This window comes from Pristiophorus japonicus, unplaced genomic scaffold, assembly GCF_044704955.1.
Source record: "Pristiophorus japonicus isolate sPriJap1 unplaced genomic scaffold, sPriJap1.hap1 HAP1_SCAFFOLD_43, whole genome shotgun sequence".
Taxonomy (NCBI): domain Eukaryota; kingdom Metazoa; phylum Chordata; class Chondrichthyes; family Pristiophoridae; genus Pristiophorus; species Pristiophorus japonicus.
The window spans coordinates 6,756,839-6,778,669 of NW_027254201.1; positions in this window are offsets into that span (position 1 = coordinate 6,756,839).

Below are 21,831 nucleotides of genomic sequence, written 5' to 3' on the forward strand. Positions count from 1 at the left end.
GTAATGATGTGTATAATTAGGTGCGGAATAGTGGGTGAAATGATGTGTTGAATGATGTGTGGAATTATGTGTGAAATGATGTGTGGAATGATGTGTGGAATGAGGTTTGGAATGATGCGTGGAATGATGCGTGGAATGATTTGTGGAATGATGTGTGGAATAATGTTTGCAATGATGTTTGGAATGATGTGTGGAATGATGCGTGGAATGATGCGTGGAAGGATGTGTGGATTGATGTGTGGGATGTATTGTGGTAAATTGTGTGAAATGATGACTGATGTGATGTATGGAATGATGTGTGGAATGATGTTAAGAAAGTGGTTTGGAATGACATGTGGGATGACATGCGGAATGATGTGTGGAATGATGTGTGGAAAGATGTGTGGAATTGGGTTTGGAATGATGTGATGAATGATGGGTGAAATGAGTTTTGGAATGATGTGAGGAATGATGTGTGGAATGATATCTGGAATAATGTGTGGAATGATGTGTGGAATGACGTGTTTAATGATGTGTGGAATGAGGTGTGGAATGTTGTGTGGAATGATGTGTGGAATGATGTGTGGAATTATGTCAGGAATGATGTGTAGAATGATGTGTAGAATGATGTGTAGAATGATGAGTAGAATGAGGTTTGGAATGATGTGTGGAATGAGGTGTGGAAGAGGTGTGGAATGATGTGTTGAATGATATGTGGAATGATGTGTGGAATGATGTGATGAATGATGTGTGAAATGATGCGTGGAAGGATGTGTGGATTGATGTGTGGAATGTATTGTGGAATATTGTGTGAAATGATGACTGATATGATGTGTGGAATCATGTGTGGAATGATGTTAAGAAAGTGGTTTGGAATGACGTGTGGGATGACGTGCGGAATGATTTGGGAATGATGTGTGGAAAGATGTGTGGAATTGGGTTTGGAATGGTGTGTGGAATGATGTTTGGAATGATGTGTTGGATGATGTTTGGAATGATGTGTGGAATGATGTTTGGAATGATGCTTGGAACGAGGTATTGAATGATGTCAGGAATGATATGTGGAATGATGTGTGGAATGATGTGATGAATGCTGGGTCAAATGAGGTTTGGAATGATGTGAGGTATGATGTGTGGAATGATATGTTGAATAATGTGTGGAATGATGTGTGGAATGACGTGTGGAATGATGTGTGGAATGAGGTGTGGAATGTTGTGTGGAATGATGTGTGGAATGATGTGTGGAATTATGTGAGGAATGATGTGTAGAATGATGTGTAGAATGATGTGTACAATGAGGTTTGGAATGATGTGTGGAATTAGATGTGGAAGAGGTGTGGAATGATGTTTTGAATGATGTGTGAAATGATGTGTGGAATGTAATGTGGAATGAGGTGTGGAATGGTGTCTGGAATGATGTCTGGAATGATGTGTGGAATGATGTGTGGAATGTTGTGTGGAATTATGTGAGGAATGATGTGCAGAATGATGTGTAGAATGAGGTGTGGAATGAGGTGTGGAATGATGTGTTGAATGATGTGCGAAATGATGTGTGGAATGATGTGTGGAATGAGGTGTGGAATGATGTCTGGAATGATGTCTGGAATGAAGTCTGGAATGATGTGTGGAATGATGTGTGGAATGCTGTTTGGAATGATGTGTGGAATGATGTGTAAAATGCTGTGTGGAATGATGTGTGGAATGCTGTTTGGAATGATTTATGGAATGATGTGTAGAATGTGGTGTAGAATGTTGGGTGGAATGATGTGTGGAATGGTGTATGGAACGATGTGTGGAATAATGTGTGGAATGTTGTGTGGAATGATGTGTGGAATGATGAGTCGAAATAGGGTTGTAATGTTGTGTGGAATGACGTGTAGAATGTGGTGTGGAATGATCGGTGGAATGATGTGTGGAATGATGTGTGGAATGAGATGTGGAATGATGTGTAGAATGAGGTTTGGAATGATGTGTGGAATGAGGTGTGGAATGAGGTGTGGAATGATGTGTTGAATATGTGTGAAATGATGTGTGGAATGATGTGTGGAATGAGGTGTGGAATGATGTGTGGAATGATGTCTGGAATGATGTGTGGAATGATGTGTGGAATGATGTGTGGAATGCTGTTTGGAATGATTTGTGGAATGATGTGTAGAATGATATGTGGAATGATGTGTGGAATGCTGTTTGAAATGATGTATGGAATGATGTGTAGAATGTGGTGTGGAATGATGCAAGGAATGATGTGCGGAATGATGTGTGGAATGATGTGTGGAATGATGTTTGGAATGATGTGTGAAATGATGTGTAGAATGAGGTGCGGAATGGTGGGTGGAAAGATGTGTTGAATGATGTGTGGAATTATGTGTGAAATGATGTGTGGAATGATGTGTGGAATGAGGTTTGGAATGATGCGTGGAATGATGCGTGGAATGAAGTGTGGAATGATGTGTGGAATAATGTGTGGAATGATGTGTGGAATGAGGTGTGGAATGATGCGTGGAATGATGCGTGGAAGGATGTGTGGATTGATGTGTGGAATGTATTGTGGAATATTGTGTGAAATGATGACTGATATGATGTGTGGAATCATGTGTGGAATGATGTTAAGAAAGTGGTTTGGAATGACGTGTGGGATGACGTGCGGAATGATTTGGGAATGTTGTGTGGAAAGATGTGTGGAATTGGGTTTGGAATGGTGTGTGGAATGATGTTTGGAATGATGTGTTGGATGATGTTTGGAATGATGTGTGGAATGATGTTTGGAATGATGCTTGGAACGAGGTCTGGAATGATGTCAGGAATGATATGTGGAATGATGTGTGGAATGATGTGATGAATGCTGGGTCAAATGAGGTTTGGAATGATGTGAGGTATGATGTGTGGAATGATATGTTGAATAATGTGTGGAATGATGTGTGGAATGACTTGTGGAATGATGTGTGGAATGAGGTGTGGAATGTTGTGTGGAATGATGTGTGGAATGATGTGTGGAATTATGTGAGGAATGATGTGTAGAATGATGTGTAGAATGATGTGTAGAATGAGGTTTGGAATGATGTGTGGAATGAGGTGTGGAAGAGGTGTGGAATGATGTTTTGAATGATGTGTGAAATGATGTGTGGAATGTAATGTGGAATGAGGTGTGGAATGGTGTCTGGAATGATGTCTGGAATGATGTGTGGAATGATGTGTGGAATGTTGTGTGGAATTATGTGAGGAATGATGTGCAGAATGATGTGTAGAATGAGGTGTGGAATGAGGTGTGGAATGATGTGTTGAATGATGTGCGAAATGATGTGTGGAATGATGTGTGGAATGAGGTGTGGAATGATGTCTGGAATGATGTCTGGAATGAAGTCTGGAATTATGTGTGGAATGCTGTTTGGAATGATGTGTGGAATGATGTGTAAAATGCTGTGTGGAATGATGTGTGCAATGCTGTTTGGAATGATTTATGGAATGATGTGTAGAATGTGGTGTAGAATGTTGGGTGGAATGATGTGTGGAATGGTGTATGGAACGATGTGTGCAGTAATGTGTGGAATGTTGTGTGGAATGATGTGTGGAATGATGAGTCGAAATAGGGTTGTAATGTTGTGTGGAATGACGTGTAGAATGTGGTGTGGAATGATAGGTGGAATGATGTGTGGAATGATGAGTGGAATGATATGTGGAATGATGTGTAGAATGAGGTTTGGAATGATGTGTGGAATGAGGTGTGGAATGAGGTGTGGAATGATGTGTTGAATATGTGTGAAATGTTTTGTGGAATGATGTGTGGAATGAGGTGTGGAATGATGTGTGGAATGATGTCTGGAATGATGTGTGGAATGATGTGTGGAATGATGTGTGGAATGCTGTTTGGAATGATTTGTGGAATGATGTGTAGACTGATGTGTGGAATGATGTGTGGAATGCTGTTTGAAATGATGTATGGAATGATGTGTAGAATGTGGTGTGGAATGTTGGGTGGAATGATGTGTGGAATGGTGTATGGAACGATGTGTGGAATGATGTGTGGAATGATGTGTGGAATGATGTGTGGAATGAGGTGTGGAATGTTGTTTGGAATGATGTGAGGAATCATGTGTAGAAAGAGCTTTGGCATGATGTGTGCAAAGATGTGTGAAATGAGGTGTGGAATGAGGTGTGGAATGAGGTGTGGAATGATGCAAGGAATGATGTGCGAAATGATGTGTGGAATGATGTGTGGAATGATGTTTGGAATGATGTGTGTAATGATGTGTTGAATTAGGTGCGGAATGGTGGGTGGAATGATGTGTTGAATGATGTGTGGAATTACGTGTGAAATGATGTGTGGAATGATGTGTGGAATGAGGTTTGGAATGATGCGTGGAATGATGCGTGGAATGATGTGTGGAATGATGTGTGGAATAATGTGTGGAATGATGTTTGGAATGAGGTGTGGAATGATGCGTGGAATGACGTGTGGAAGGATGTGTGGATTGATGTGTGGGATGTATTGTGGAATATTGTGTGAATGAAGTGCAGAATGAAGTGTAGAATGAAGTGCAAAATGAAGTGTATAATGAATTGTAGAATGAAGTGTAGAATAAAGTGTAGAATAAAGTGTCGAATGAATTGTAGAATTAAGTGTCTGGAATGATGTGTGGAATGATGTTAAGAACGTGGTTTGGAATGACATGTGGGATGACATGCGGAATGATATGTGGAATGATGTGTGGAAAGATGTGTGGAATTGGGTTTGGAATGCTGTGTGGAATGTTGTTTGGAATGATGTGTTGGATGATGTGTGGAATGATGTGTGGAATGATGTTTGGAATGATGCTTGAAACGAGGTGTGGAATGATATGTGGAATGATATGTGGAATGAGGTGTGGAATGTTGTGATGAATGATGGGTGAAATGAGTTTTGGAATGATGTGAGGAATGATGTGTGGAATTATATCTGGAATAATGTGTGGAATGATGTGTGGAATGACGTGTTTCATGATGTGTGGAATGAGGTGTGGAACGTTGTGTGGAATGATGTGTGGAAAGATGTGTGGAATTATGTGAGGAATGATGTGTAGAATGATGTGTAGAATGAGGTTTGGAATGATGTGAGGAATGAGGTGTGGAAGAGGTGTGGAATGATGTGTTGAATGATGTGTGAAATGATGTGTGTAATGATGTGTGGAATGAGTGTGGAATGATGTCTGGAATGATGTGTGGAATGATGTGTGGAATGAGCTTTGGAATGATGTGTGCAAAGATGTGTGGAATGAGGTGTGGAATGAGTTGTGGAATGAGGTGTGGAATGATGCAAGGAATGATGTTTGGAATGATGTGTGAAATGATGTGTAGAATGAGCTGCGGAATGGTGGGTGGAAAGATGTGTTGAATGATGTGTGGAATTATGTGTCAAATGATGTGTGGAATGATGTGTGGAATGAGGTTTGGAATGATGCGTGGAATGATGCGTGGAATGAAGTGTGGAATGATGTGTGGAAAAATGTGTGGAATGATGTGTGGAATGAGGTGTGGAATGATGCGTGGAATGATGCGTGGAAGGATGTGTGGATTGATGTGTGGAATGTATTGTGGAATATTGTGTGAAATGATGACTGATATGATGTGTGGAATCATGTGTGGAATGATGTTAAGAAAGTGGTTTGGAATGACGTGTGGGATGACGTGCGGAATGATTTGGGAATGATGTGTGGAAAGATGTGTGGAATTGGGTTTGGAATGGTGTGTGGAATGATGTTTGGAATGATGTGTTGGATGATGTTTGGAATGATGTGTGGAATGATGTTTGGAATGATGCTTGGAACGAGGTATGGAATGATGTCAGGAATGATATGTGGAATGATGTGTGGAATGATGTTATGAATGCTGGATCAAATGAGGTTTGGAATGATGTGAGGTATGATGTGTGGAATGATATGTTGAATAATGTGTGGAATGATGTGTGGAATGACGTGTGGAATGATGTGTGGAATGAGGTGTGGAATGTTGTGTGGAATGATTTGTGGAATGATGTGTGGAATTATGTGAGGAATAATGTGTAGAATGATGTGTAGAATGATGTGTAGAATGAGGTTTGGAATGATGTGTGGAATGAGGTGTGGAAGAGGTGTGGAATGATGTTTTGAATGATGTGTGAAATGATGTGTGGAATGTAATGTGGAATGAGGTGTGGAATGGTGTCTGGAATGATGTCTGGAATGATGTGTGGAATGATGTATGGAATGTTGTGTGGAATTATGTGAGGAATGATGTGCAGAATGATGTGTAGAATGAGGTGTGGAATGAGGTGTGGAATGATGTGTTGAATGATGTGCGAAATGAATTGTGGAATGATGTGTGGAATGAGGTGTGGAATGATGTCTGGAATGATGTCTGGAATGAAGTCTGGAATGATGTGTGGAATGATGTGTGGAATGCTGTTTGGAATGATGTGTGGAATGATGTGTAAAATGCTGTGTGGAATGATGTGTGGAATGCTGTTTGGAATGATTTATGGAATGATGTGTAGAATGTGGTGCAGAATGTTGGGTGGAATGATGTGTGGAATGGTGTATGGAACGATGTGTGGAATAATGTGTGGAATGATGTGTGGAATGAGGTGTGGAATGATGCGTGTAATGATGCGTGGAAGGATGTGTGGATTGATGTGTGGAATGTATTGTGGAATATTGTGTGAAATGATGACTGATATGATGTGTGGAATCATGTGTGGAATGATGTTAAGAAAGTGGTTTGGAATGACGTGTAGGATGACGTGCGGAATGATTTGTGGAATGATGTGTGGAAAGATGTGTGGAATTGCGTTTGGAATGGTGTGTGGAATGATGTTTGGAATGATGTGTTGGATTATGTTTGGAATGATGTGTGGAATGATGTTTGGAATGATGCTTGGAACGAGGTATGGAATGATGTCAGGAATGATATGTGAAATGATGTGTGGAATGATGTGATGAATGATGGGTGAAATGAGGTTTGGAATGATGTGAGGAATGATGTGTGGAATGATATGTTGAATAATGTGTGGAATGATGTGTGGAATGACGTGTGGAATGATGTGTGGAATGAGGTGTGGAATGTTGTGTGGAATGATGTGTGGAATGATGTGTGGAATTATGTGAGGAATGATGTGTAGAATGACGTGTAGAATGAGGTTTGGAATGATGTGTGGAATGAGGTGTGGAAGAGGTGTGGAATGATGTGTTGAATGATGTGTGAAATGATGTGTGGAATGTAGTGTGGAATGAGGTGTGGAATGGTGTGTGGAATGATGTCTTGAATGATGTGTGGAATGATGAGTGGAATGTTGTGTGGAAATATGTGAGGAATGATGTGCAGAATGATCTGTAGCATGAGGTGTGGAATGAGGTGTGGAATGATGTGTTGAATGATGTGCGAAATGATGTGTGGAATGATGTGTGGAATGAGGTGTGGAATGATGTCTGGAATGATGTCTGGAATGATGTCTGGAATGATGTGTGAAATGATGTGTGGAATGCTGTTTGGAATGATGTGTGGAATGATGTGTAGAATGCTGTGTGGAATGATGTGTGGAATGCTGTTTGGAATGATTTATGGAATGATGTGTAGAATGTGCTGTAGAATGTTGGGTGGAATAATGTGTGGAATGGTGTATGGAACGATGTGTGGAATGATGTGTGGAATGATGTGTGAAATGATGTGTGGAATAAGGTATGGAATGTTGTGTGGAATGATGTGAGGAATGATGTGTAGAATGAGCTTTGGAATGATGTGTGCAAAGATGTCTGGAATGAGGTGTGGAATGATGTGTGGAATGATGTGAGGAATGAGGTGTGGAACGAGGTGTACAATGATGCAAGAAATTATGTGCGGAATGATGTGTGGAATGATGTATGGAATGATGTTTGGAATGACGTGTGAAATGATGTGTAGAATGAGGTGCGGAATGTTGGGTTGAATGATGTGTGGAATGATGTGTGGATTTATGTGTGAAATGATGTGTGGAATGATGTGTGGAATGAGGTTTGGAATGATGTGTGGAATGATGTGAAGAATGACGGGTGGAATGAGTTGCGGAATGAGGTGTGGAATAAGTTGTGGAATGAAGTGGTAAATGAGGTGTGGAATGAGGTGTGGAATGTGGTGTGGTATGATGTTTGGAATGATGTGTGGAATGATGTTTCGAAAGAGGTGTGGAATGGTGGGTGGATTGATGTGGGAATGATGTGTGGAATTATGTGTGAAATGATGTGTGGAATGAGGTGTGAAATGATGTGTGGAATGATGTGTGGAATGATGTGTAGAATGAGGTTTTGAACGATGTGTGGAATGAGGTGTGGAATGATGTGTTGAATGATGTGCGACATGATGTGTGGAATGATGTGTGGAATGAGGTGTGGAAAGATGTCTGGAATGATGTCTGGAATTAAGTCTGGAATGATGTGTGGAATGATGTGTGGAATGCTGTTTGGAATGATGTGTGGAATGATGTGTAAAATGCTGTGTTGAATGATGTGTGGAATGCTGTTTGGAATGATTTATGGAATGATGTGTAGAATGTGGTGTAAAATGTTGGGTGGAATGATGTGTGGAATGGTGTATGGAACGATGTGTGGAATAATGTGTGGAATGATGTGTGGAATGAGGTGTGGAATGATGCGTGTAATGATGCATGGAAGGATGTGTGGATTGATGTGTGGAATGTATTGTGGAATATTGTGTGAAATAATGACTGATATGATGTGTGGAATCATGTGTGGAATGATGTTAAGAAAGTGGTTTGGAATGACGTGTAGGATGACTTGCGGAATGATTTGTGGAATGATGTGTGGAAAGATGTGTGGAATTGCGTTTGGAATGGTGTGTGGAATGATGTTTGGAATGATGTGTTGGATGATGTTTGGAATGATGTGTGGAATGATGTTTGGAATGATGCTTGGAACGAGGTATGGAATGATGTCAGGAATGATATGTGAAATGATGTGTGGAATGATGTGATGAATGATGGGTGAAATGAGGTTTGGAATGATGTGAGGAATGATGTGTGGAATGATATGTTGAATAATGTGTGGAATGATGTGTGGAATGACGTGTGGAATGATGTGTGGAATAAGGTGTGGAATGTTGTGTGGAATGATGTGTGGAATGATGTGTGGAATTATGTGAGGAATGATGTGTAGAATGATGTGTAGAATGAGGTTTGGAATGATGTGTGGAATGAGGTGTGGAAGAGGTGTGGAATGATGTGTTGAATGATGTGTGAAATGGTGTGTGGAAGGTAGTGTGGAATGAGGTGTGGAATGGTGTCTGGAATGATTTCTTGAATGATGTGTGGAATGATGAGTGGAATGTTGTGTGGAATTATGTGAGGAATGATGTGCAGAATGATGTGTAGAATGAGGTGTGGAATGAGGTGTGGAATGATGTGTTGAATGATGTGCGAAATGATGTGTAGAATGCTGTGTGGAATGATGTGTGGAATGCTGTTTGGAATGATTTATGGAATGATGTGTAGAATGTGGTGTAGAATGTTGGGTGGAATAATGTGTGGAATGGTGTATGGAACGGTGTGGAATGATGTGTGGAATGATGTGTGGAATGATGTGTGGAATGAGGTGTGGAATGTTGTGTGGAATGATGTGAGGAATGATGTGTAGAATGAGCTTTGGAATGATGTGTGCAAAGATGTCTGGAATGAGGTGTGGAATGATGTGTGGAATAATGTGAGGAATGAGGTGTGGAACGAGGTGTGGAATGATGCAAGAAATTATGTGCGGAATGATGTGTGGAATGATGTATGGAATGATGTTTGGAATGATGTGTGAAATGATGTGTAGAATGAGGTGCGGAATGTTGGGTTGAATGATGTGTGGAATGATGTGTGGATTTATGTGTGAAATGATGTGTGGAATGATGTTTGGAATGAGGTTTGGAATGATGTGTGGAATGATGTGAAGAATGACGGGTGGAATGAGTTGCGGAATGAGGTGTGGAATAAGGTGTGGAATGAAGTGGTAAATGAGGTGTGGAATGAGGTGTGGAATGTGGTGTGGTATGATGTTTGGAATGATGTGTGGAATGATGTTTCGAAAGAGGTGTGGAATGGTGGGTGGATTGATGTGGGAATGATGTGTGGAATTATGTGTGAAATGATGTGTGGAATGAGGTGTGAAATGATGTGTGGAATGATGTGTGGAATGATGTGTAGAATGAGGTTTGGAACGATGTGTGGAATGATGTATGGAATGATGTTTGGAATGATATGTGGAATAATGTGTTGAATGAGTTTTGGAATGATGTGTGGAATGATGTTTGGAATGATGTATGGAATGATGTGTGGAATTACGAGTGAAAAGATGTGTGGAATGACGTGTGGAATGCCATGTGGAATGAAGTGTGCAATGCTGTGCTTAATGAGATGTGGAATGTTGTGTGGAATGATGTTTAGAAGGAGGGGTGAATTGATGTGTAGAATGATGTGTGGAATGAAGTGTGGAATGTGGTGTGGAATGATGTTTGGAATGATGTGTGGAATGAGGCTTGGAATGACTTGTGGAATGATGTTTGGAATGATGTGTGGAATGATGTGTGGAATGATGTGTGGGATGATGTGTGGAATAATGTTTAGAATGTGGTGTGGAATGATGTGTGGAATGATGTGTGCAATGATGTGTGAAATGAGGTTTGAAATGATGTGTGGAATGATGTTTGGAATGATGTGTGGAATGATGTGTGGAATGAGTTGTGGAATGCGGTGTGAAATGAGGTGTGGAATGAGGTAGGCAATGAAATGTGGAATGAGGTGTGGAATGATGTGTGGAATGATGAGTGGAATGAGGTGTGGAATGAGGTGTGGAACGATGCGTGGAATGATGCGTGGCATGATGCATGGAACGATGTGTGGATTGGTGTGTGGAATAAATAGTGCAATGATGTTTAAAATGAGATGTGGAATGATTTGTGGAATGATGTGCGGAATGAGGTGTGGAATGATGTGTGTAATGATGTGTAGAATGAGGTGCGGAATGTTGGGTTGAATGATGTGTGGAATGATGTGTGGAATTATGTGTGAAATGATGTGTGGAATGATGTGTGGAATGAGGTTTGGAATGATGTGTGGAATGATGTGAAGAATGACGGGTGGAATGAGTTGTGGAATGAGGTGTGGAATAAGGTGTGGAATGAAGTGGTAAATGAGGTGTGGAATGAGGTGGTAAATGTGGTGTGGTATGATGTTTGGAATGATGTGTGGAATGATGTTTCGAAAGAGGTGTGGAATGGTGGGTGGATTGATGTGGGAATGATGTGTGGAATTATGTGTGAAATGATGTGTGGAATGAGGTGTGAAATGATGTGTGGAATGCTGTGTGGAATGATGTGTAGAATGAGGTTTGGAACGATGTGTGGAATGATGTATGGAATGATGTTTGGAATTATGTGTGGAATAATGTGTGGAATGAGTTTTGGAATGATGTGTGGAATGATGTTTGGAATGATGTATGGAATGATATGTGGAATTACGAGTGAAAAGATGTGTGGAATGATGTGTGGAATGGCATGTGGAATGGAGTGTGCAATGCTGTGTGGAATGTGGTGTGAAATGATGTGTGGAACGATGTTTAGAAGGAGGGTTGAATTGATGTATAGAATGATGTGTGGAATGAAGTGTGGAATGTGGTGTGGAATATTGTTTGGAATGATGTGTGGAATGATGCTTGGAATGACGTGTGGAATGATGTTTGGAATGATGTGTGGAATGATGTGTGGAATGATGTGTGGGATGATGTGTGGAATAATGTTTAGAATGAGGTGTGGAATGATGTGTGGAATGATGTGTGCAATGATGTGTGGTATGAGGTTTGAAATGATGTGTGGGATGATGTTTGGAATGATGTGTGGAATGATGTGTGGAATGAGTTGTGGAATGCAGTGTGAAATGAGGTATGGAATGAGGTAGGCAATGAAGTGTGGAATGAGGTGTGGAATGATGTGTGGAATGATGTGTGGAATGAGGTGTGGAATGAGGTGTGGAACGATGCGTGGAATGATGCGTGGCATGATGCGTGGAACGATGTGTGGTTTGGTGTGTGGAATAAATAGTGGAATGATGTTTAAAATGAGGTGTGGAATGATTTGTTGAATGATGTGCGGTATGAGGTGTGGAATGATGTGTAATGATGTGTGGAATTATGCGTGGAATGATGCATGGAATGATGCATGGAAGAATGTGCCCATTGATTTGTGGAATAAATGTGGAATGATGTGTAGAATGAAGAGTGGAATGATGTGTGGACGGATGTGTGGACTGATGTTTAGAATGAGGTGTTGAATGTTTTGTGGAATGATGTGTGGAATATTGTTTGGAATGGTGTGTCGAATGATGTGTCGAATGACGTGTGGAATGGTGGGTGGAATGAAGTGTGGAATGATGTGTGGAATGATGTGTTGAATGATGAGTGGAATGAGGTGTGGAATGATGTGTGGAATGATGTGTGGAATGATGTGTGGAAATAGCATTGTAATAACGTGTGGAATGATGTGTAGAATATGGTGTGGAATGATGTGAGGAATGATGTGCAGAATGAGGTTTGGAATGATGTCTGGAATGATGTGTGGAATGAGGTATGGAATGATGTTTGGAATGATGTTTGGAATGAGGTATGAAATGAGGTGTGGAATGAGGCGTTGAATGATGTGTGGAATGATGTGTGGAATGAGGTGTGGAATGACGTCTGGAACGATGTGTGGAATGATGTGTGTAATGATGTGTGAAATGATGTGTGGAATGATGTGTGGAATGATGTGTGGAAAGATGTTTTGAATGATGTGTGGAATGATGTGTGGAATGTTGTGTGGATTGATGTGAGGAATGATGTGTAGAATGAGGTTTGGAATGATGTGTGGAATGTTATGTGGAATGAGGTGTGGAATGATCTGTGGAATGATGTGTGGAATGAGGTGTGGAATGAGGTGTGGTATGATGCGAGGAATGATGTTTAGAATGATGTGCGGAATGATGTGAAGAATGACGGGTGGAATGAGTTATGGAATGAGGTGTGGAATGAGGTGTGGAATGAGGTGTGCAATGAGGTGTGGTATGACGTGTGGAATGACGTGTTGAATGAGGTGTGGAATATGGTTTGGAATGATGTGTGGAATGATGTCTGGAATGATGTGTGGAATTATGTGAGGAATGAGGTGTAGAATGTTGTGTAGAATGAGGTTTGGAATGATGTGTTGAATGATGTGCGAAATGATGTGTGGAATGATGTGTGGAATGAGATGTGGAATGTTGTCTGGAATGATGTGTGGAATGATGTGTGGGATTATGAGTGGAATAATGTTTAGAATGAGGTGTGGAATGATGTGTGGAATGATGTGTGCAATGATGTGTGGAATGAGGTTTGAAATGATATGTGGCATGCTGTTTGGAAGGATTTCTGGAATGATGTGCAGAATGTGGTGTGGAATGTTTAGTGGAATGATGTGTGGAATGGTGTATGGAACGATGTATGGAATGATGTGTGGAATGATGTGTGGAATGATGTGTGTAATGAGGTGTAGAATGTTGAGTGGAATGTTGGGTTGAATGATGTGTGGAATGATGTGTGGAATTATGTGTGAAATGATGTGTGGAATGACGTGTGGAATGAGGTTTGGAATGATGTGTGGAATGATGTGAACAATGACGGGTGGAATGAGTTGTGGAATGAGGTGTGGAATAAGGTGTGGAATGAAGTGGTAAATGAGGTGTGGAATGAGGTGTGGAATGAGGTTTGGTATGATGTATGGATTGATGTGTGGAATGATGTTTCGAAAGAGGTGTGGAATGGTGGGTGGAATGATGTGGGAATGATGTGTGGAATTATGTGTGAAATGAAGTGTGGAATGAGGTGTGAAATGATGTGTGGAATGGTGTGTGGAATGATGTGTAGAATGAGGTTTGGAACGATATGTGGAATGATGTATGGAATGATGTTTGGAATGATGTGTGGAATAATGTGTGGAATGAGATTTGGAATGACGTGTGGAATGATGTTTGGAATGATGTGTGGAATGATGTGCGGAATTACGAGTGAAAAGATGTGTGGAATGACGTGTGGAATGCCATGTGGAATGAAGTGTGCAATGCTGTGTGCAATGAGGTGTGGAATGATGTGTGGAATGATGTTTAGAAGGAGGGGTGAATTGATGTTTGGAATGAGGTGTAGAATGATGTGTGGAATGAGGTGTGGATTGACGTGTGGAATGATGTTTGCAATGATGTGTGGAATGATGTGTGGAATAATGTTTAGAATGAGGTTTGGAATTATGTGTGGAATGATGTGTGCAATGATGTGTGGAATAAGGTTTGAAATGATGTGTGGAATGATGTTTGGAATGATGTGTGGAATGATGTGTGGAATGAGTTGTGGAATGCGGTGTGAAATGAGGTGTGGAATGAGGTAGGCAATGAAGTGTGGAATGAGGTGTGGCATGATGTGTGGAATGATGTGTGGAATGAGGTGTGGAATGAGGTGTGGACCGATGCGTGGAATGATGCGTGACATGATGCGTGGAACGATGTGTGGATTGGTGTTTGGAATAAATAGTGGAACGATGTTTAAAATGAGGTGTGGAATGAATTTGTGGAATGATGTGCGGTATGAGGTGTGGAATGATGTGTGTAATGATGTATGGAATTATGCGTGGAATGATGCATGGAATGATGCATGGAAGAATGTGTCCATTGATGTATGGAATAAACGTGGAATGATGCGTGGAATGATGAGTGGAATGATGTGTGGACTGATGTGTGGACTGATGTTTAGAATGAGGTGTTGAATGTTGTGTGGAATGATATGTGAAATGTTGTTTGGAATGATGTGTGGAATGACGTGTCGAATGAAGTGTGGAATGGTGGGTGGAATGAAGTGTGGAATGATGTGTGGAATGATGTGTTGAATAATGAGTGGAATGTGGTGTGGAATGATGTGTGGAATGATGTGTGGAATGATGTGTGGAAATAGGGTTGCAATAATGTGTGGAATGATGTGTAGAATGTGGTGTGGAATGATGTGAGGAATGATGTGCAGAATGAGGTTTGGAATGATGTCTGGAATGATGTGTGGAATGAGGTTAGGAATGATGTGTGGAATGATGTTTGGAATGAGGTGTGGAATGAGGTGCGGAATGATGCGTGGAATGATGTGTGGAATGATGTGTGGAATGAGGTGTGGAATGATGTCTGGAATGATGTGTGGAATGATGTGTGTAATGATGTGTGAAATGATGTGTGGAATGATGTATGGAATGATGTGTGGAAAGTTGTGTGGAATGAGGTGTGGAATGATGTGTGGAATGATGTGTGGAATGAGGTTTGGAATGAGGTGTGTTATGATGCGAGGAATGATGTTTAGAATGATGTGCGGAATGATGTGAAGAATGACGGGTGGAATGAGTTTGGAATGAGGTGTGGAATGAGGTGTGCAATGAGATGTGGAATGAGGTGTGGTATGACGTGTGGAATGATGTTTGGAATGATGTATGGAATGATGTGTGGAATTACGAGTTAAAAGATTTGTGGAATGACGTGTTGAATGCCATGTGGAATGAAGTGTGCAATGCTGTGTGGAATGAAGTGTGGAATGATATATGGAATGATGTTTAGAAGGAGGTGTAAATTGATGTGTGGAATGAGGTGTAGAATGATGTGTGGAATGAGGTGTGGAATGAAGTGTGGAATGATGCGTGGAATGATGAGTGGAATGATGTGTGGACTGATGTGTGGAATGTTGTTTGGAATGATGTGGAATGACGTTTCGAATGACGTGTGGAATGGTGGGTGGAATGAAGTGTGGAATGATGTGTGGAATGATGTGTTGAATGATGAGAGGAATGAGGTGTGGAATGATGTGTGGAATGATGTGTGGAATGATGTGTGGAAATAGGGTTGCAATAATGTGTGGAATGATGTGTAGAATGTGGTGTGGAATGATGCGTGGAATGATGTGTGGAATGATGTGTGGAATGAGGTATGGAATGATGTCTGGAATGATGTGTGGAATGATGTGTGTAATGATGTGTGAAATGAGGTGGGGACTGAGGTGTGGAATGAGGTGTGGAATGAGGTGTGGTATGATGTTTGGAATGATGTGTGAAATGATGTGTCGAATGAGGTGTGGAATGGTGGGTGGAATGATGTGTGGAATGATGTGTGGAATGATGTTTAGAATGATGTTTGGAATGATCTGTGGAATGATGTTTAGAATTATGTGTGGAATGATGTGAAGAATGACGGGTGGAATGAGTTGTGTAATGAGGTGTGGAATGAGGTGTGGAATTCGGTGTGTTATGACGTGTGGAATGATGTTTGGAATGAGGTTAGGAAAGATGTGTGGAATGATGTTTGGAATGACGGGTGGAATGAGTTGTGGAATGAGGTGTGGAATGAGGTGTGGAATGAGGTGGGGAATGAGGTGTGGAATGAGGTGTGCAATGATGTGTGGTATGATGTTAGGAATGATGTGTGGAATGATGCGTGCAATGATGTGTAGAATGAGGTGTGAAATGACGTGTGGAATGGTGTGTGGAATGAAGTGTAAAATGAGGTTTGGAATGATGTGTGAAATGATGTGTGGAATGATGTGTGGAATAATCTGTGGAATGAGATTTGTAATGATGTGTGGAATGATGTTTGGAATGATGTATGGAATGATGTGTGGGATTACGGATGGAATGATGTGTGGAATGATGTGTGGAATGAGATGTGGAATGCCGTGTGAAAGGAATTGTGCAATGCTGTCAGGAATGAGGTGTGGAATGATGTGTGGAATGATGTGTGGAATGATGTGTGAAATGATGTGCAGAATGGGGTGCGGAATAGTGGGTTGAATGATGTGTGGAATGATGTGTGGAATTATGTTTGAAATGATGTATGGAATGATGTGTGGAATGAGGTTTGGAATAAGGTGTGGAATGAACTGGGAAATGAGGTGTGGAATGAGGTTTGGAATGAGGTGTGGAATGATGTTTCGAAAGAGGTGTGGAATGGTGGGTGGAATGATGTGTGGAATGATGTGTGGAATTATGTGTGAAATGATGTGTGGAATGAGGTGTGAAATGATGTGTGGAATTGTGTGTGGAATGATGTGTAGAATGAGGTTTGGAACGATGTGTGGAATGATGTATGGAATGATGTTTGGAATGATGTGTGGAATAAAGTGTGGAATGAGTTTTGGAATGATGTGTGCAATGCTGTGTGGAATGAGGTGTGGAATGATGTGTGGAATGATGTATATAATGATGTGTATAATGATGTGTGGAATGAGGTGTGGAATGTGGTGTGGAATGATGTTTGGAATGATGTGTGGAATAAGGCTTTGAATGATGTGTGGAATGATGTTTTGAATGATGTGTGGAATGATGTGTTGAATGATGTGTGGGATGATGTATGGAATAATGTTTAGAATGTGGGGTGAAATGACGTGTGGAATGATGTGTATAATGACGTGTGGAATGAGGTGTGGAATGATGTGTGGAATGATGTGTGCAATGATGTGTGGAATGAGGTTTGAAATTATGTTTGGAATGATGTTCGGAATGATGTGTAAAATGATGTGTGGAATGAGTTGTGGAATGCGGCGTGAAATGAGGAGTGGAATGAGGTAGGCAATGAAGTGTGGAATGAGGTGTGGAATGATGTGTTGAATGATGTGTGGAATGAGGTGTGGAATGAGGTGTGGAACGATGCGTGGAATGATGCGTGGCATGATGCGTGGAACGATGTGTGGATTGGTGTGTGGAATAACTAGTGGAATGATGTTTAAAATGAGGTGTGGAATGATTTGTGGAATGATGTGCGGTATGATGTGTGGAATGATGTGGGTAATGATGTGTGGAATTATGCGTGGAATGATGCATGGAATGATGCATGGAAGAATGCGTCCATTGATGTGTGGAATAAATGTGGAATGATGTGTGGAATGATGAGTGGAATGATGTATGGACTGATGTGTGGACTGATGTTTAGAATGAGCTGTTGAATGATGTGTGGAATGATGTGTGGAATGTTGTTTGGAATGATGTGTGGAATGACGTGTGGAATGCCGTGTGAAAGGAATTGTGCAATGCTGTGAGGAATGATGTGTGGAATGATGTGTGGAATGATGTGTGGAATGTGATTTGGAATGTGGTGTGGAATGATGTGTGGAATAATGTTTGCAATGATATGTGGACTGAGGTTTGGATTGATGTGTGGAATGATGTTTGGAATGATGTGTGGAATGACGTGTGGAATGCCGTGTGAAAGGAATTGTGCAATGCTGTGAGGAATGATGTGTGGAATGATGTGTGGAATGATGTGTGGAATGTGATTTGGAATGTGGTGTGGAATGATGTGTGGAATAATGTTTGCAATGATATGTGGACTGAGGTTTGGATTGATGTGTGGAATGATGTTTGGAATGATGTGTGGAATGATGTTTGGAATGATGATTGGAATGATGTGTGGAATGATGTGTGGAATAATGTTTAGAATGAGGTGTGGAATGAAGTGTGGAATGATGTGTGCAATGATGTTTGGAATGAGGTGTGGAATGATGTGTGGAATGATGTGCTGAATGATGTTTGGAATGAAGTGTGGAACGATGGGTGGAATGAGTTGTGGAATGAGGTGTGAAATGAGGTGTGGAATAAGGTATGCAATGAAGTGTGGAATGAGGTGTGGAATGATGTGTGGAATGATGTGTGGAATGATGTGTGGAATGAGGTATGGAAAGATGTGTGCAATGCTGTGTGGAATGATATGTGGAATGTTGTTTGGAATGATATTTGGAATGAGGTGTGGAATGATGGGTAGAATGATGTTTGAATTGATGTGTGAAATGATGTTTGTTATGATGTGTGGAATGAGGTTTGGAATGTGGTGTGGAATGATGTGTGGAATGATGTGTGGAATGATATGCGGAATGATGTGTGGAATGATGTGTGGAATGATGTGTGCTATGATGTATACAATGAGGTTTGGAATGTTGCGTGGAATGATGCGTGGAATGAGGCGTGGAATGAAGTGTGGAATGATGTGTGGAATGATGTGTGGAATGATGTGTGGAATGATTTGTGGAATAAAGTCTGGAATGATGTGTGCAATGATGTGTGGATTGATTTGTGGAATGGTGTGTGGAATGACGTGTGGAATGACATGTGGAATGAGTTGTGGAATGAGGTGTGGAATGATTTGTGGAATGATGTGTGGAATGATTTGTGGAATGAGGTTTGTAATGATGTGGGAATGAGGTGAGGAATAATGTGTGGAATGATGTGTGGAATGATGTGTGGAATGATGCTTGGAATGATGTGTGTAATGATGTGTCGTATGATGTGTGAAATGATGTGTGGAATGTTGTGTGGAATGACGTGTGAAATGGTGTGTGGAATGATGCATGGAATTAGATATGGAATGAGGTGCGGAATAAATCGTGGAATGATGTGTGGAATGAGATGTGGAATGATGTGTGAAATTATGCGTGGAATGATGTGTGGAATGATGTGTGGAATGATGTGTGAAATGATGCGTGGAATGATGTGTGGAATGATGCGTGGAATGATGCGTGGAATGATGTGTGGATTGATGTGTGGTAATGAATTGTGGAATGATGTGTAGAATGATGTGTGGAATGATGTTTGGAATGATGTTTGGAATGATGTGTGAAATGATGTGTAGAATGAGGTGCGGAATGGTGGGTGGAATGATGTGTGGAATGATGTGTGGAATTATGTGTGAAATGATGTCTGGAATGACTTGTGGAATGAGGTTTGGAATGATGTGTGGAATGGTGTGAAGAATGACGGGTGAAATGAGTTGTGGAATGTGGTGTGGAATGAGATGTCGAATGAAGTGGGAAATGAAGGTGTGGAATAAGGTGTGGAATGAGGTGTGGTATGATGTTTGGAATGATGTGTGGAATAATGTGTCGAATGAAGTGTGGAATGGTGGGTGGAATGATGTGGGAATGATGTGTGGAATTATGTGTGAAATGACGTGTGGAATGAGGTGTGAAATGATGTGTGGAATGGTGTGTGGAATGATGTGTGGAATGATGTGTGGAATAATGTGTGGAATGAGTTTTGGAATGATGTGTGGAATGATGTTTAGAATGAGGGGTGAATTGATGTGTGGAATGATGTGTAGAATGAAGTGTGGAATGAGGTGTGGAATTACGAGTGAAAAGATGTGTGGAATGACGTGTGGAATGAGGTGTGGAATGATGTGTGGAATGATGTTTAGAATGAGGGGTGAATTGATGTGTGGAATTATGTGTGAAATGATGTTTGGAATGATGTGTGGAATGATGTGTGGAATGATGTGTGGGATGATGTATGGAATAATGTTTAGAATGAGGTGTGGAATGATGTGTGGAATGTTGTGTGCAATGATGTGTGGAATGATGTTTGGAATGATGTGTGGAATGATGTGTGGAATGAGTTGTGGAATGCAGTGTGAGGTGAGGTGTGGAATGAGGTAGGCAATGAAGTGTGGAATGAGGTGTGGAATGATGTGTGGAATGATGTGTGGAATGAGGTGTGGAATGAGGTGTGGAATGATGCGTGGAGTGATGCGTGGAACGATGTGTGGATTGGTGTGTGGAATAAATAGTGGAATAATGTTTAAAATGAGGTGTGGATTGAATGTGGAATTATGTGTGGAATGATGTGTGGAATGGTGTGTGGCATGATGCGTGGAATGATGTTTGGAATAAATTGTGGAATGATGTGTGGAATGATGTGTGGAATGATGTGTGGACTGATGTGTGGACTGATGTTTAGGATGAGGTATTGAATGATGTGTGGAATGATGTGTGGAATGTTGTTTGAAATGATGTGTGGACTGACGTGTCGAATGACGTGTGGAATGGTGGGTGGAATGAATTGTGTAATGATGTGTGGAATGATGTGTTGAATGTGGTGTGGAATGATGTGAGGAATGATGTGAAGAATGAGGTTTGGAATGATGTCTGGAATGATGTGTGGAATGACGTGTGGAATGATGTGTGGAATGATGTTTGGAATGAGGTGTGGAATGAGGTGTGGAATGATGCGTGCAATGATGTGCGGAATGATGTCTGGAATGATGTGTGGAATGATGTGTGTAATGATGTGTGAAATTATGTGTGGAATGATGTGTGGAATGATGTGTGGAAAGATGTGTTGAAAGATGAGTGGAATGAGGTGTGGATGTTGTGTGGAATGTTGTGAGGAATGATGTGTAGAATGAGGTTTGGAATGATGTGTGGAAAGATGTGTGGAATGAGGTGTGGAATGATGTGTGGATTGATGTGTGGAATGAGGTGTGGAATGAGGTGTGGAATGATGCGAGGAATGATGTTTAGAATGATGTGCGGATTGATGTGAAGAATGACGGGTCGAATGAGTAGTGGAATGAGTGTGGAATGAGGTGTGGAATGAGGTGTGCAATGAGGTGTGGAATGTGGTGTGGTATGACGTGTGGTTTGACGTGTGGAGTGACGTGTTGAATGTTGTGTGGAATGAAGTGTGGAATGATGTGTTGAATGATGAGTGGAATGAGGTGTGGAATGATGTGTGGAATGATGTGTGGAATGATGTGTGGAAATAGGGTTGCAATAATGAGTGGAATGATGTGTAGAATGTGGCGTGGAATGATGTGAGGAATGATGTGCAGAATGAGGTTTGGAATGAGGTCTGGAATGATGTGTGGAATGATGTGTGGAATGATGTTTGGAATGAGGTGTGGAATGAGTTGGGGAATGATGCGTGGAATGATGTGTGGAATTATGTGTGGAAAGAGGTGTGGAATGATGTCTGGAATGATGTGTGGAATGATGTGTGTAATGATGTGTGAAATTACGTGTGGAATGA